At 42.9% G+C, this 16,977-nt stretch overlaps 1 protein-coding gene across 2 annotated transcripts in view; it reads right to left on the bottom strand.

Annotated features, from left to right (window-relative positions):
* LOC139763616 (uncharacterized) overlaps positions 1-16,977 on the bottom strand; it is a 195,524-nt gene that overhangs the window by 1,273 nt on the left and 177,274 nt on the right. The window contains exon 1 of one of the 2 annotated variants that reach the window (XR_011716195.1): positions 609-2,533. The exons of the other annotated variant lie outside the window; for it this stretch is intronic. The gene's annotated coding sequence lies outside the window, so the exon portion shown is untranslated. Of the gene's footprint in view, positions 1-608; positions 2,534-16,977 lie in introns of those variants that run through there. 2 annotated transcript variants of the gene reach the window in all.

Genomic DNA, 16,977 nt, shown 5'->3' with positions numbered 1-16,977 from the left:
TTGAGAAATTTGAGCTAGAGTAAAAATACTCACAGCATAATTACATCCAGTTTTACCATCAAATACATAATGCATAAAGTAATTCAACAGAACATATTATAGAAACATATTTTGGTTGACTGCCAGAGGCAGTGTTGGAAATAATTATGGTAGAAGCAATAGCATGATGGTAGGTCAAGAGTAATGCCATAAGACCTTTCAATGAGTCATGTCATGTTTGTGGCAAGACAGTACAATGCACTAAACAACATTTTTGGCTCTATGCTTTCACCCACTTGTTCAAATTCCCAGCTGATGTATGATTCTCCATTCATGCACATCACTAATCTAAATATATGGAATCAATACCATACATCACAATAACCCATAAATCTTCAAAGAAAATGTAAATACATCATTAGAGTGGAAGGACAGATTTACACAGCAACTAATGTGGCATTTTCATGAAGTTCATAGAGTTCCTAAAATTAACTGCCACAAATATTACAGAAAACATAATGTTTATAAAAATAGAAAATTTGGTAAAGTCTATAGAGCCGAAGCTTCCAAGCACATATAAAATGGATTATCAATAACTAGTGATTCAGTACAGGAAGTACAGGTTGTACCTCTCTAATCCGGTGCTCTGTGGTTTGGCAACTCCCACAGTCCAGCACATTTTGAATCTGCTGCCATCAGTCTGTGAAACTGCCACCAGAGGGGCATGGTTAGCAGCGCTAAGGTGCCCAAATCTGTTAACACTGCAGCCGAGCTGATTAACTGTCTTGTTAATTTCTTATATTCAGTTTTTTGCTAAAAATGAAAGCCAGAAAAGTATTAAAGTTTTGGAAAACTCTGAAAAGTGCCAGGAGTACAGAATTAGACAGTGCACTTATAAAGTGGTTTAAGCTCCCAAGTAACTAAGGAGCAAGCATTTCTCAGGGGATGCTTATCCAGCAGGCCAAAGTTTTTCAAAGAGAACTAAAGCTAGACTAAGTGAATATTCACTAAGGTGGTTACAAAGTTTAAATGGAAACATGGAAGTTCAGTACACAGGGTGTGTGGTGAAAAGCATAGCACTGACACAGAAACTTGTAGTGTAAGGGCTTATTAAAAGAATGAATAAAAATTCAAATTCTCTTTTCAACAACCAACAGCAGTATGTACAAGGTGAGAGAGTGTGCAAGCTGGCTGCCTGGTTGGGACTGATGGAGCGTGGGCTGGCTGCTTTAATGATAACAATAAAATAACAATAGTAGCAAGAGTTGACCATAGCCAACTATTAACCTATGGTCATTTGTTACATTAAAAACTTGTCACAAAGCTACACCAATGTTTGTGGATGAATTTGCACAGTTAGTGGCAGTGGAAAACTTAGCCCCAAAACAAGTGTATAATACTGACGAATCTACCCTGAACTGGCGTCTTATGCCACACAAAATCCTTGCCCAAGATACTGAGGAGTTTCCATCTGGAGCTACTCTGATGCAATCTGTAACAATAAAAAATTTTGTTTGGAAGCATTAATGGTTGTATTATGTCTTATTTTAAGCTTTGTTCTACCTTTGATAACAGCAATATGTATGTGGCATGAGTTGGCAAGACTAGTGGTTGGACATATGTTTACAAAGGGGATTCCCTTAGGGGTCAATTTCTGTTTTCTAGCATTTTCTGTAGTCCGGTAATGGCCAAGTCATAAGGCTGCAGGATTAAAGAGGTTCAACCAGTAAAAATATATACATATGCATATGTATATGTGTATATCTCGATATGCATACGTATGCGTATGGTCAGGTATGTGTATATGTGTGTATGTGAGTGGATGGGTCTTTTATTGTCTGTTTCCTGGTGCTGCTTAACTGATGCAGGAAACAGCGATAAAGGACAATAAATAAATATATAAATATCTTTTTTTTTTATTATACTTTGTCGCTGTCTCCCGTGTTACCGAGGTAGCACAAGGAAACACATGAAAGAATAGCCCCAACCTACCCACATACACATGTATATCCATATACGTCCACACACGCACATATACATAACTATACATTTCAACGTATACATATATATTCATTTTTTTTTTTTTTTGCTTTGTCGCTGTCTCCCGCGTTTGCGAGGTAGCGCAAGGAAACAGACGAAAGAAATGGCCCAACCCACCCCCATACACATGTATATACATACATCCACACACGCAAATATACATACCTACACAGCTTTCCATGGTTTACTCCAGAAGCTTCACATGCCCTGATTCAATCCAGTGACAGCACGTCAACCCCGGTATACCACATCGATCCAATTCACTCTATTCCTTGCCCTCCTTTCACCCTCCTGCATGTTCAGGCCCCGATCACACAAAATCTTTTTCACGCCATCTTTCCACCTCCAATTTGGTCTCCCACTTCTCCTCGTCCCTCCACCTCCGACACATATATCCTCTTGGTCAATCTTTCCTCACTCATTCTCTCCATGTGCCCAAACCATTTCAAAACACCCTCTTCTGCTCTCTCAACCACGCTCTTTTTATTTCCACACATCTCTCTTACCCTTACGTTACTTACTCGATCAAACCACCTCACACCACACATTGTCCTCAAACATCTCATTTCCAGCACATCCATCCTCCTGCGCACAACTCTATCCATAGCCCACGCCTCGCAACCATACAACATTGTTGGAACCACTATTCCTTCAAACATGCCCATTTTTGCTTTCCGAGATAATGTTCTCGACTTCCACACATTCTTCAAGGCTCCCAGAATTTTCGCCCCCTCCCCCACCCTATGATCCACTTCCGCTTCCATGGTTCCATCCGCTGCCAGATCCACTCCCAGATATCTAAAACACTTTACTTACTCCAGTTTTTCTCCATTCAAACTTACCTCCCAATTGACTTGACCCTCAACCCTACTGTACCTAATAACCTTGCTCTTATTCACATTTACTCTTAACTTTCTTCTTTCACACACTTTACCAAACTCAGTCACCAGCTTCTGCAGTTTCTCACATGAATCAGCCACCAGCGCTGTATCATCAGCGAACAACAACTGACTCACTTCCCAAGCTCTCTCATCCACAACAGACTTCATACTTGCCCCTCTTTCCAAAACTCTTGCATTCACCTCCCTAACAACCCCATCCATAAACAAATTAAACAACCATGGAGACATCACACACCCCTGCCGCAAACCTACATTCACTGAGAACCAATCACTTTCCTCTCTTCCTACACGTACACATGCCTTACATCCTCGATAAAAACTTTTCACTGCTTTTAACAACTTGCCTCCCACACCATATATTCTTAATACCTTCCACAGAGCATCTCTATCAACTCTATCATATGCCTTCTCCAGATCCATAAATGCTACATACAAATCCATTTGCTTTTCTAAGTATTTCTCACATACATACATTCTACATTCTGATGATTGGGAATACCTGGTTTAAAAAGCGAGATATACATAAGTATACTTATGTAAGTAGGAGAAATGGCCAGAGAGCGTTATTGGATTACGTGTTAATTGAAAGGCGTGCGAAAGAGAGACTTTTGGATGTCAATGTGCTGAGAGGTGCAACGGGAGGGATGTCTGATCATTATCTTGTGGAGGCTAAGGTGAAGATTAGTATGGGTTTTCAGAAAAGAAGAGTGAATGTTGGGGTGAAGAAGGTGGTGAGAGTAAGTGAGCTTGGGAAGGAGACCTGTGTGAAGAAGTATCAGGAGAGACTGTGTACAGAATGGAAAAAGGTGAGAACAATGGAAGTAAGGGGAGTGGGGGAGGAATGGGATGTATTTAGGGAATCAGTGATGGATTGCGCAAAAGATGCTTGTGGCATGAGAAGAGTGGGAGGTGGGCTGTTTAGAAAGGGTAGTGAGTGGTGGGATGAAGAAGTAAGAGTATTAGTGAAAGAGAAGAGAGAGGCATTTGGACGATTTTTGCAGGGAAAAAATGCAATTGAGTGGGAGAAGTATAAAAGAAAGAGACAGGAGGTCAAGAGAAAGGTGCAAGAGGTGAAAAAAAGGGCAAATGAGAGTTGGGGTGAGAGACTATCAGTAAATTTTAGGGAGAATAAAAAGATGTTCTGGAAGGAGGTAAATAGGGTGCGTAAGACAAGGGAGCAAATGGGAACTTCAGTGAAGGGCGTAAATGGGGAGGTGATAACAAGTAGTGGTGATGTGAGAAGGAGATGGAATGAGTATTTTGAAGGTTTGTTGAATGTGTCTGATGACAGAGTGGCAGATATAGGGTGTTTGGGTCGAGGTGGTGTGCAAAGTGAGAGGGTTAGGGAAAATTATTTGGTAAACAGAGAAGAGGTAGTAAAAGCTTTGCGGAAGATGAAAGCCGGCAAGGCAGCAGGTTTGGATGGTATTGCAGTGGAATTTATTAAAAAAGGGGGTGACTGTATTGTTGACTGGTTGGTAAGGTTATTTAATGTATGTATGACTCATGGTGAGGTGCCTGAGGATTGGCGGAATGCGTGCATAGTGCCATTGTACAAAGGCAAAGGGGATAAGAGTGAGTGCTCAAATTACAGAGGTATAAGTTTGTTGAGTATTCCTGGTAAATTATATGGGAGGGTATTGATTGAGAGGGTGAAGGCATGTACAGAGCATCAGATTGGGGAAGAGCAGTGTGGTTTCAGAAGTGGTAGAGGATGTGTGGATCAGGTGTTTGCTTTGAAGAATGTATGTGAGAAATACTTAGAAAAGCAAATGGATTTGTATGTAGCATTTATGGATCTGGAGAAGGCATATGATAGAGTTGATAGAGATGCTCTGTGGAAGGTATTAAGAATATATGGTGTGGGAGGCAAGTTGTTAGAAGCAGTGAAAAGTTTTTATCGAGGATGTAAGGCGTGTGTACGTGTAGGAAGAGAGGAAAGTGATTGGTTCTCAGTGAATGTAGGTTTGCGGCAGGGGTGTGTGATGTCTCCATGGTTGTTTAATTTGTTTATGGATGGGGTTGTTAGGGAGGTAAATGCAAGAGTCTTGGAAAGAGGGGCAAGTATGAAGTCTGTTGGGGATGAGAGAGCTTGGGAAGTGAGTCAGTTGTTGTTCGCTGATGATACAGCGCTGGTGGCGGATTCATGTGAGAAACTGCAGAAGCTGGTGACTGAGTTTGGTAAAGTGTGTGGAAGAAGAAAGTTAAGAGTAAATGTGAATAAGAGCAAGGTTATTAGGTACAGTAGGGTTGAGGGTCAAGTCAATTGGGAGGTGAGTTTGAATGGAGAAAAACTGGAGGAAGTGAAGTGTTTTAGATATCTGGGAGTGGATCTGTCAGCGGATGGAACCATGGAAGCGGAAGTGGATCATAGGGTGGGGGAGGGGGCGAAAATTTTGGGAGCCTTGAAAAATGTGTGGAAGTCGAGAACATTATCCCGGAAAGCAAAAATGGGTATGTTTGAAGGAATAGTAGTTCCAACAATGTTGTATGGTTGCGAGGCGTGGGCTATGGATAGAGTTGTGCGCAGGAGGATGGATGTGCTGGAAATGAGATGTTTGAGGACAATGTGTGGTGTGAGGTGGTTTGATCGAGTAAGTAACGTAAGGGTAAGAGAGATGTGTGGAAATAAAAAGAGCGTGGTTGAGAGAGCAGAAGAGGGTGTTTTGAAATGGTTTGGGCACATGGAGAGAATGAGTGAGGAAAGATTGACCAAGAGGATATATGTGTCGGAGGTGAAGGGAACGAGGAGAAGAGGGAGACCAAATTGGAGGTGGAAAGATGGAGTGAAAAGGATTTTGTGTGATCGGGGCCTGAACATGCAGGAGGGTGAAAGGAGGGCAAGGAATAGAGTGAATTGGAGCGATGTGGTATACAGGGGTTGACGTGCTGTCAGTGGATTGAATCAGGGCATGTGGAGCGTCCGGGGTGGGCCGTGGAGGGCTGTGTGGGTATGTATATTTGCGTGTGTGGACGTGTGTATGTACATGTGTATGGGGGGGGTTGGGCCATTTCTTTCGTCTGTTTCCTTGCGCTACCTCGCAAACGCGGGAGACAGTGACAAAGTATAAAAAAAAAAAAAAAAAAAAAAAAAAAACATTCTTCAAAGCAAACACCTGATCCACACATCCTCTACCACTTCTGAAACCACACTGCTCTTCCCCAATCTGATGCTCTGTACATGCCTTCACCCTCTCAATCAATACCCTCCCATATAATTTACCAGGAATACTCAACAAACTTATACCTCTGTAATTTGAGCACTCACTCTTATCCCCTTTGCCTTTGTACGATGGCACTATGCACGCATTCCGCCAATCCTCAGGCACCTCACCATACACAGACATATACATATATACACATGTACTTAATTCATACTTGCTGCCTTTATTCATTTCCATCACCACCCCGCGACACATGAAATGACAATCCCCTCCCCCCGCACACACATGAAGTAGCGCTAGGAAAACAAAACAAAAGCCACATTCGTTCACAGTCAGTCTCTAGTTGTCATGTATAATGCACCGACCACAGCTCCCTTTCCGTATCCAGGCCCCACAAAACTTTCCATGGTTTACCCCAGACACTTCACATACCCTGGTTCAATCCACTGACAGCACATCAACCTTGGTATACCATATCATTCCAATTCACTCTATTCCTTGCACGCCTTTCACCCTCCTGCACGTTTGGGCCCCGATCACTCAAAATCTTTCTTCACTCCATCCTTCCATCTCCAATTTCGTCTACCATTTCTTGGTCCCTCCACCCCTGACACATATATCCTCTTTGTCAATCTTTCCTCACTCATTCTCTCCATGTGACCAAACCATTTCAAAACACCCTCTTCTGCTCTTTCAACCACACTTTTTATTACCACAGATCTCTCTTACCCTTTCATTACTTACTCGATCAAACCACCTCACACCACATATTGCCCTCAAACATCTCATTTCCAACACATCTACCCTCCTCCACACAACCCTATCTACATCCCACGCCTCAAATCCATGTAACATTGTTGGAACCACTTTTCCTTCAAAAATACTCACTTTTGCTTTCCAAGATAATGTTCTCGCCTTCCACACATTCTTCAACGCTCCCAGAAATTTCATCCCCTACCCCACCCTGTGACTCACTTCTGCTTCCATAGTTCTATCCGCTGCCAAATCCACTCCCAGATATCTAAAACACTTCACTTCCTCCAGTTTTTCTCCATTCAAACTTACCTCCCAATTGACTTGCCCCTCAACCCTACTGTACCTAATAACCTTCCTATTATTCATATTTACTCTCACCTTTCTTCTTTCACACACTTTACCAAACTCAGTCACCACCTTCTGCCATTTCTCACCTGAATCAGCCACCAGCGCTGTATCATCAGCGAACAACAACTGACTCACTTCCCAAGCCCTCTCATCTTCAACAGACTGCATACTTGCCCCTCTCTCCAAAACTCTTGCATTCACCTCCCTAACAACCCCATCCATAAACAAATAAAACAGCCATGGAGACATCATGCATCCCTGCCACAAACTGGCATTCACTGAGAACCAATCACTTTCCTCTCTTCCTACTCATACACATGCCTTACATCTTTGATAAACACTTTTCACTGCTTCCAGCAACTTGCCTCCCACACCATATACTCTTAATACCTTCCACAGAGCATCTTCATCAACTCTATCATATACCTTCTCCAGATCCATAAATGCTACATACAAATCCATTTGTTTTTCTAGGTATTTCTCACATACATTCTTCAAAGCAAACACCTGATCCTCACATCCTCTACCAATTCTGAAACCACACTGCTCTTCCCCATTCTGACGTTCTGTACATGCCTTCACCCTCTCAATCAATACCCTCCCATATAATTTCCCAGGAATACTCAACAAATTTATACCTCTGTCATTTGAACACTCACTTTTATCCCCTTTGCCTTTGTACAATGCCACTATGGATGCATTCCACCAATCCTCAGGCACTTCACGATGAGCCATACATACATTGAATATCCTCACCAACCAGTCAACAACACAGTCACCCCCTTTTTTAATATATTCCACTGCAATACCATCCGAACCTGCTGCCTTGCCGGCTTTCTTCCACAAAGCTTTTACTACCTCTTCTCTGTTTACCAAATCATTCTCCCTGATCTTCTCACTTCGCACACCACCACAACCAAAACACCCTATATCTGCCACTCTATCATCTAACACATACAACAAACCTTTAAAATACTCACTCCATCTCCTTCTCACATCACCACTACTTGTTATTACCTCCCCATTAGCCCCCTTCTCTGATGTTCCCATTTGTTATCTTCTCTTATGCACTTTATTAACTCCTTCCAAAACATCTTTTTATTCTCCCTAAAATTCAATGATACTCTCTCACCCCAACTCTCATTTGCCCTCTTTTTCACCTCTTGCACCTTTCTCTTGACCTCTTGCCTCTTTCTTTCATACATCTTCCAATCATTTGCACTATTTCCCTGCAAAACTCATCCAAATGCCTCTCTCTCCTCTTTCACTAATAATCTTACTTCTTCATTCCACTACTCTGCCCTTTCTAATCTGCCCACCTCCTACGCTTCTCATGCCACAAGCATCTTTTGCGCAAGCTATCACTGCTTCCCTAAATACGTCCCATTCCTCCCCCACTCCCCTTACGTACTTTGCTCTCACCTTTTTCCATTCTGCACTTAGTCTCTCCTGGTACTTCCTCACACAAGTCTCCTTCCCAAGGTCACTTACTCTCACCACTCTCTTCACCCCAACATTCTCGCTTCTTTTCTGAAAACCTCTACAAATCTTCACCTTTGCCTCCACAAGATAATGATCAGACATCCCTCCAGTTGCACCTCTCAGCACATTAACATCCAAAAGTCTCTCTTTTGCACACCTATCAATTAACACATAATCCAATAATGCTTTCTGGCAATCTTTCCTACTTACATACTTATACTTACTTACATAAGTATACTTATGTATATATCTCTTTTTAAACCAGGTATTCCCAATCACCAGTCCTTTTTCAGCATACAAATCTACAAGCTCTTCACCATTTCCATTTACAACACTGAACACCCCATGTACACCAATTCTTCCCTCAACTGCCACATTACTCACCTTTGCATTCAAATCACCCATCAATATAACCCAGTCTCGTGCATCAAAACTACTAACACACTCACTCAGCTGCTCCCAAAACACTTGCCTCTCATGATCTTTCTTCTCATGCCCAAATGCATTTTTTTTTTTTTTTTTGCTTTGTCGCTGTCTCCCGCGTTTGCGAGGTAGCGCAAGGAAACAGACGAAAGAAATGGCCCAACCCACCCCCATACACATGTATATACATACGTCCACACATGCAAATATACATACCTACACAGCTTTCCATGGTTTACCCCAGACGCTCCACATGCCCTGATTCAATCCACTGACAGCACATCAACCCTGGTATACCACATCGCTCCAATTCACTCTATTCCTTGCTCTCCTTTCACCCTCCTGCATGTTCAGGCCCCGATCACACAAAATCTTTTTCACTCCATCTTTCCACCTCCAATTTGGTCTCCCTCTTCTCCTCGTTCCCTCCACCTCCGACACATATATCCTCTTGGTCAATCTTTCCTCACTCATTCTCTCCATGTGCCCAAACCATTTCAAAACACCCTCTTCTGCTCTCTCAACCACGCTCTTTTTATTTCCACACATCTCTCTTACCCTTACGTTACTTACTCGATCAAACCACCTCACACCACACATTGTCCTCAAACATCTCATTTCCAGCACATCCATCCTCCTGCGCACAACTCTATCCATAGTCCACGCCTCGCAACCATACAACATTGTTGGAACCACTATTCCTTCAAACATACCCATTTTTGCTTTCCGAGATAATGTTCTCGACTTCCACACATTCTTCAAGGCTCCCAGAATTTTCGCCCCCTCCCCCACCCTATGATCCACTTCCGCTTCCATGGTTCCATCCGCTGCCAAATCCGTTTCCAAATATCTAAAACACTTCACTTCCTCCAGTTTTTCTCCATTCAAACTCACCTCCCAATTGACTTGACCCTCAACCCTACTGTACCTAATAACCTTGCTCTTATTCACATTTACTCTTAACTTTCTTCTTTCACACACTTTACCAAACTCAGTCACCAGCTTCTGCAGTTTCTCACATGAATCAGCCACCAGCGCTGTATCATCAGCGAACAACAACTGACTCACTTCTCAAGCTCTCTCATCCCCAACAGACTTCATACTTGCCCCTCTTTCCAAAACTCTTGCATTCACCTCCCTAACAACCCCATCCATAAACAAATTAAACAACCATGGAGACATCACACACCCCTGCCGCAAACCTACATTCACTGAGAACCAATCACTTTCCTCTCTTCCTACACGTACACATGCCTTACATCCTCGATAAAAACTTTTCACTGCTTCTAACAACTTGCCTCCCACACCATATATTCTTAATACCTTCCACAAAGCATCTCTATCAACTCTATCATATGCATTCTCCAGATCCATAAATGCTACATACAAATCCATTTGCTTTTCTAAGTATTTCTCACATACATTCTTCACAGCAAACACCTGATCCACACATCCTCTACCACTTCTGAAACCACACTGCTCTTCCCCAATCTGATGCTCTGTACATGCCTTCACCCTCTCAATCAATACCCTCCCATATAATTTACCAGGAATACTCAACAAACTTATACCTCTGTAATTTGAGCACTCACTCTTATCCCCTTTGCCTTTGTACAATGGCACTATGCACGCATTCCGCCAATCCTCAGGCACCTCACCGTGAGTCATACATACATTAAATAACCTTACCAACCAGTCAACAATACAGTCACCCCCTTTTTTAATAAATTCCACTGCAATACCATCCAAACCTGCTGCCTTGCCAGCTTTCATCTTCCGCAAAGCTTTTACTACCTCTTCTCTGTTTACCAAATCATTTTCCCTAACCCTCTCACTTTGCACACCAACTCGACCAAAACACCCTATATCTGCCACTCTATCATCAAACACATTCAACAAACCTTCAAAATACTCACTCCATCTCCTTCTCACATCACCACTACTTGTTATCACCTCCCCATTTACGCCCTTCACTGAAGTTCCCATTTGCTCCCTTGTCTTACGCACTTTATTTACCTCCTTCCAGAACATCTTTTTATTCTCCCTAAAATTTAATGATACTCTCTCACCCCAACTCTCATTTGCCCTTTTTTTCACCTCTTGCACCTTTCTCTTGACCTCCTGTCTCTTTCTTTTATACGTCTCCCATTCAATTGCATTTTTTCCCTGCAAAAATCGTCCAAATGCCTCTCTCTTCTCTTTCACTAATACTCTTACTTCTTCATCCCACCACTCACTACCCTTTCTAATCAACCCACCTCCCACTCTTCTCATGCCACAAGCATCTTTTGCGCAATCCATCACTGACTCCCTAAATACGTCCCATTCCTCCCTCACTCCCCTTACTTCCACTGTTCTCACCTTTTTCCATTCTGTACTCAGTCTCTCCTGGTACTTCCTCACACAAGTCTCCTTCCCAAGCTCACTTACTCTCACCACCCTCTTCACCCCAACATTCAATCTTTTTTTCTGAAAACCCATACAAATCTTCACCTTAGCCTCCACAAGATAATGATCAGACATCCCTCCAGTTGCACCTCTCAGCACATTAACATCCAAAAGTCTCTCTTTCGCGTGCCTGTCAATTAACACGTAATCCAATAACGCTCTCTGGCCATCTCTCCTACTTACATAAGTATACTTATGTATATCTCGCTTTTTAAACCAGGTATTCCCAATCATCAGTCCTTTTTCAGCACATAAATCTACAAGCTCTTCACCATTTCCATTTACAACACCGAACACCCAATGTATACCAATTATTCCCTCAACTGCCACATTACTCACCTTTGCATTCAAATCACCCATCACTATAACCCGGTCTCGTGCATCAAAACCACTAACACACTCATTCAGCTGCTCCCAAAACACTTGCCTCTCATGATCTTTCTTCTCATGCCCAGGTGCATATGCACCAATAATCACCCATCTCTCTCCATCAACTTTCAGTTTTACCCATATTAATCGAGAATTTACTTTCTTACATTCTATCACATACTCCCACAACTCCTGTTTCAGGAGTACTGCTACTCTTTCCCTTGCTCTTGTCCTCTCACTAACCCCTGACTTTACTCCCAAGACATTCCCAAACCACTCTTCCCCTTCATCCTTGAGCTTCGTTTCACTCAGAGCCAAAATATCCAGGTTCCTTTCCTCAAACATACTACCTATCTCTCCTTTTTTCACATCTTGGTTACATCCACACACATTTAGGCACCCCAATCTGAGCCTTCGAGGAGGATGAGCACTCCCCGCGTGACTCCTTCTGTTTCCCATTTTAGAAAGTTAATACAAGGAGGGGAGGATTTCTGGCCCCCCGCTCCCGTCCCCTCTAGTCGCTTTCTACGACACGCGAGGAATGCGTGGGAAGTATTCTTTCACCCCTATCCCCAGGGATAATATACATATATATATATACATACACACACATACACACACACACGCACATATACACACACACACACATACATATATATACATATGAAAAATGTAAGAAACAATTTAGAAAACTGAAACTTCTAGCTTGAAATGAAATGCATATGCACCAATAATCACCCATCTCTCTCCATCCACTTTCAGTTTTACCCATATCAGTCTAGAGTTTACTTTCTTACACTCTATCACACACTCCCACCACTCCTGTTTCAGGAGTAGTGCTACTCCTTCCCTTGCTCTTGTCCTCTCACCAACCCCTGACTTTACTCCCAAAACATTCCCAAACCACTCTTCCACTTTACCCTTGAGCTTCGTTTCACTCAGAGCCAAGACATCCAGGTTCCTTTCCTCAAACATACTACCTATCTCTCCTTTTTTCTCATCTGGGTTACATTAACACACATTTAGACACCCTAATCTGAGCCTTCGAGGAGGATGAGCACTCCCCGCATGCCTCCTTCTTCTGTTTCCCCTTTTAGAAAGTTAAAATACAAGAAGGGGAGGGTTTCTAGCCCCCTGCTCCCATCCCATTAGTTGCACTCTACGACACGTGAGGAAGGTGTGGGGAGTATTCTTTCTCCTCTATCCCCTATATATACATTTATTTGCTGTCTTTTTTACCTCTTGCACCTTTCTCTTGACCTCCTACCTCTTTCTTTTATACATCTCCCAGTCATCTGCACTATATTCTTGCAAAAATTGTCCAAATGCCTCTCTCTTCTTTTTCACTAACAATCTTTCTTCTTAATACCACCACTCACCACCAATTCTAATCTGTCCACCTCCCACCATTCTCATGCCACAGGCATCTTTTGCACAAGCCATCACTGCTTCCCTAAATACATCCTATTCCTACCCCACTCCCCTTAGGTCATTTTCTCTAGCCATTTTCCATTCTGCACTCAATCTCTCCTGGTCAATATCATTTTATCTTATTTTATCATACTTTGTCACTGTCTCCGTATCAGCAAGGTAGTGCAAGGAAACAGATGAAAGAATGGCCCAACTCACCCACATACACATGTTTATACATACACGTACACACACTCACATATACATACCTATACATTTCAACGTATACATACATATACATACACAGACATACACATATATACACATTTATATAATTCATACCTGCTGCCATCATTCATTCCCGTCGCCACCCCGCCACACATGAAATGACAACCACCTCCCCTGCATGCATGCAAGGTAGTGCTAAGAAAAGACAACAAAGGCCACATTCACTCACACTCAGTCTTTAACTGCCATGTATAATACACCGAAACCAAAGCTCCCTTTCCACATCCAGGCTCCACAAAACTTTCTATGGTTTACCCCAGACGCTTCACATGCCCTGGCTCAATCCATTGACAGCACGTCGACCCCGGTAAACTACATCATTTTAATTCACTCTATTCCTTGCACGCCTTTCACCCTCCTGCATGTGCAGGCCCTGATCACTCAAAATCTTTTTCACTCCATCCTTCCACCTCCAATTTGGTCTCCCACTTCTCCTCGTTCCCTCCACCACTGACACATATATCTTATTTGTCAATCTTTCCTCACTCATTCGTTCCATGTGACCAAACCATTTCAATACACCCTCTTTTGCTCTCTCAACCATACTCTTTTTATTACCACACATCTCTCTTACCTTTTCATTACTTACTTGATCAAACCACCTCACACCACATATTGTCCTCAAACATCTCATTTCCAACACATCCACCCTCCTCCGCACAACTCTATCTATAGCCCACGCCTCACAACCATATAACATTGTTGGAACCATTATATCTTCAAACATACCCATTTTTGCTTTCTGAGATAATGTTCTCGCCTTCCACACATTTTTCAATGCTCCCAGAACTTTCGCCCCCCTCCCCCACCCTGTGACTCACTTCCGCTTCCATGGTTCCATCCGCTGCCAAATCCCCTCCCAGATATCTAAAACACTTAACTTCCTCCAGTTTTTCTCCATTTAAGCTTACCTCCCAACTGACTTGTCCCTCAACCCTACTGTACCTAATTACCTTGCTCTTATTCACATTTACTCTCAGCTTTCTTCATTCACACTCTTTACCAAATTCAGTCACCAGCTTCTGCAGTTTCTCACCCGAATCAGCAACCAGTGCTGTATCATCAATGAACAACAAAAGACTCACTTCCCAAGCCTTCTCATCCACAACAAACTGCATGTTTGCCCCTCTCCAAAACTCTTGTATTCACCTCCCTAACAACCCCATCCATAAACAAGTCAAACAACCATGGAGACATCACGCACCCCTGCCGCAAACTGACATTCACCGGGAATGCAAGAGTTTTGGAGAGAGGGGCAAACATGCAGTTTGTTATGGATGAGAAGGCTTGAGAAGTGAGTCTGTTGTTGTTCGTTGATGATACAGCACTGGTGGCTGATTCGAGTGAGAAACTGCACAAGCTGGTGACTGAGTTTGGTAAAGAGTGTGAATGAAGAAAGATGAGAGTAAATGTGAATAAGAGCAGGTTATTAGGTACAGTAGGCTTGAGGGACAAGTCACATGGGAGGTAAGCTTGAATGGAGAAAAACTGGAGGAAGTGAAGTGTTTTAGATATCTGGGAGTGGATTTGGCAGCGGATGGAACCACGGAAGCGGAAGTGAGTCACAGGGTGGGGGAGGGGGGCGAAAGTTCTGGGAGCATTGAAAAAAGTGTGGAAGGCGAGAACATTATCTCAGAAAGCAAAAATGGGTATGTTTGAAGATATAATGGTTCCTACAATGTTATATGGTTGCGAGGCATGGGCTATAAATAGAGTTGTGCGGAGGAGGGTGGATGTGTTGGAAATGAGATGTTTGAGGACAATATGTGGTGTGAGGTGCTTTGATTGAGTAAGTAATGAAAAGGTAAGAGAGATGTGTGGAAATAAAAAGAGTGTGGTTGAGAGAGCAAAAGAGGGTGTATTGAAATGGTTTGGTCACATGGAGCGAATGAGTGAGGAAAGATTTACAAATAGGATATATATGTCAGAGGTGGAGGGAACGAGGAGAAGTGGGAGACCAAATTGGAGGTGGAATGATGGAGTGAAAAAGACTTTGAGTGATCAGGGCCTGAACATGCAGGAGGGTGAAAGGCATGCATGGAATAGAGTGAATTAAAATGATGTAGTTTACCAGGGTCGATGTGCTGTCAATGGATTGAGCCAGGGCATGTGAAGCGTCTAGGGTAAACCATAGAAAGTTTTGTGGAGCCTGGATGTGGAAAGGGAGCTGTGGTTTCGGTGTATTATACATGGCAGGTAAAGGTTGAGTGTGAGCGAATGTGGCCTTTGTTGTCTTTTCTTAGCACTACCTTGCATGCATGCGGGGGAGGTGGTTGTCATTTCATGTGTGGTGGGGTGGCGATGGGAATGAATAATAGCAGCAAGTATGAATCATATAAATGTGTATATATGTGTATGTCTGAAAAGGATCACAATTTTGCGCGTGATCAAGATATTCCTACGAGTCTATGGGGAAAATGAAACACGAAAAGTTCTCAAGTGCACTTTCGTGTGATAATCACATCATCAGGGGAGACACAAGAGAGAAATATAACAGTCAGTTGACATACATCAAAGAGACGAAGCTAGGACGCCATTTGGTAAACATGTGATTGTCCAAAGCATACAACGAGTGTTCATAAACTTATCATTTTATAAATCTTTTTTTTTTTTTATACTTTGTCGCTGTCTCCCGCGTTTGCGAGGTAGCGCAAGGAAACAGACGAAAGAAATGGCCCAACCCCCCCCCATACACATGTACATACACACGTCCACACACGCAAATATACATACCTACACAGCTTTCCATGGTTTACCCCAGACGCTTCACATGCCTTGATTCAATCCACTGACAGCACGTCAACCCCTGTATACCACATCGCTCCAATTCACTCTATTCCTTGCCCTCCTTTCACCCTCCTGCATGTTCAGGCCCCGATCACACAAAATCTTTTTCACTCCATCTTTCCACCTCCAATTTGGTCTCCCTCTTCTCCTCGTTCCCTCCACCTCCGACACATATATCCTCTTGGTCAATCTTTCCTCACTCATTCTCTCCATGTGCCCAAACCATTTCAAAACACCCTCTTCTGCTCTCTCAACCACGCTCTTTTTATTTCCACACATCTCTCTTACCCTTACGTTACTTACTCGATCAAACCACCTCACACCACACATTGCCCTCAAACATCTCATTTCCAGCACATCCATCCTCCTCCGCACAACTCTATCCATAGCCCACGCCTCGCAACCATACAACATTGTTGGAACCACTATTCCTTCAAACATACCCATTTTTGCTTTCCGAGATAATGTTCTCGACTTCCACACATTTTTCAAGGCTCCCAAAATTTTCGCCCCCTCCCCCACCCTATGATCCACTTCCGCTTCCATGGTTCCATCCGCTGACAGATCCACTCCCAGATATC

This window comes from Panulirus ornatus, chromosome 47 (genome assembly GCF_036320965.1).
Source record: "Panulirus ornatus isolate Po-2019 chromosome 47, ASM3632096v1, whole genome shotgun sequence".
Lineage (NCBI taxonomy): Eukaryota > Metazoa > Arthropoda > Malacostraca > Decapoda > Palinuridae > Panulirus > Panulirus ornatus.
This window is presented reverse-complemented; position numbering and strand designations above follow the sequence as displayed.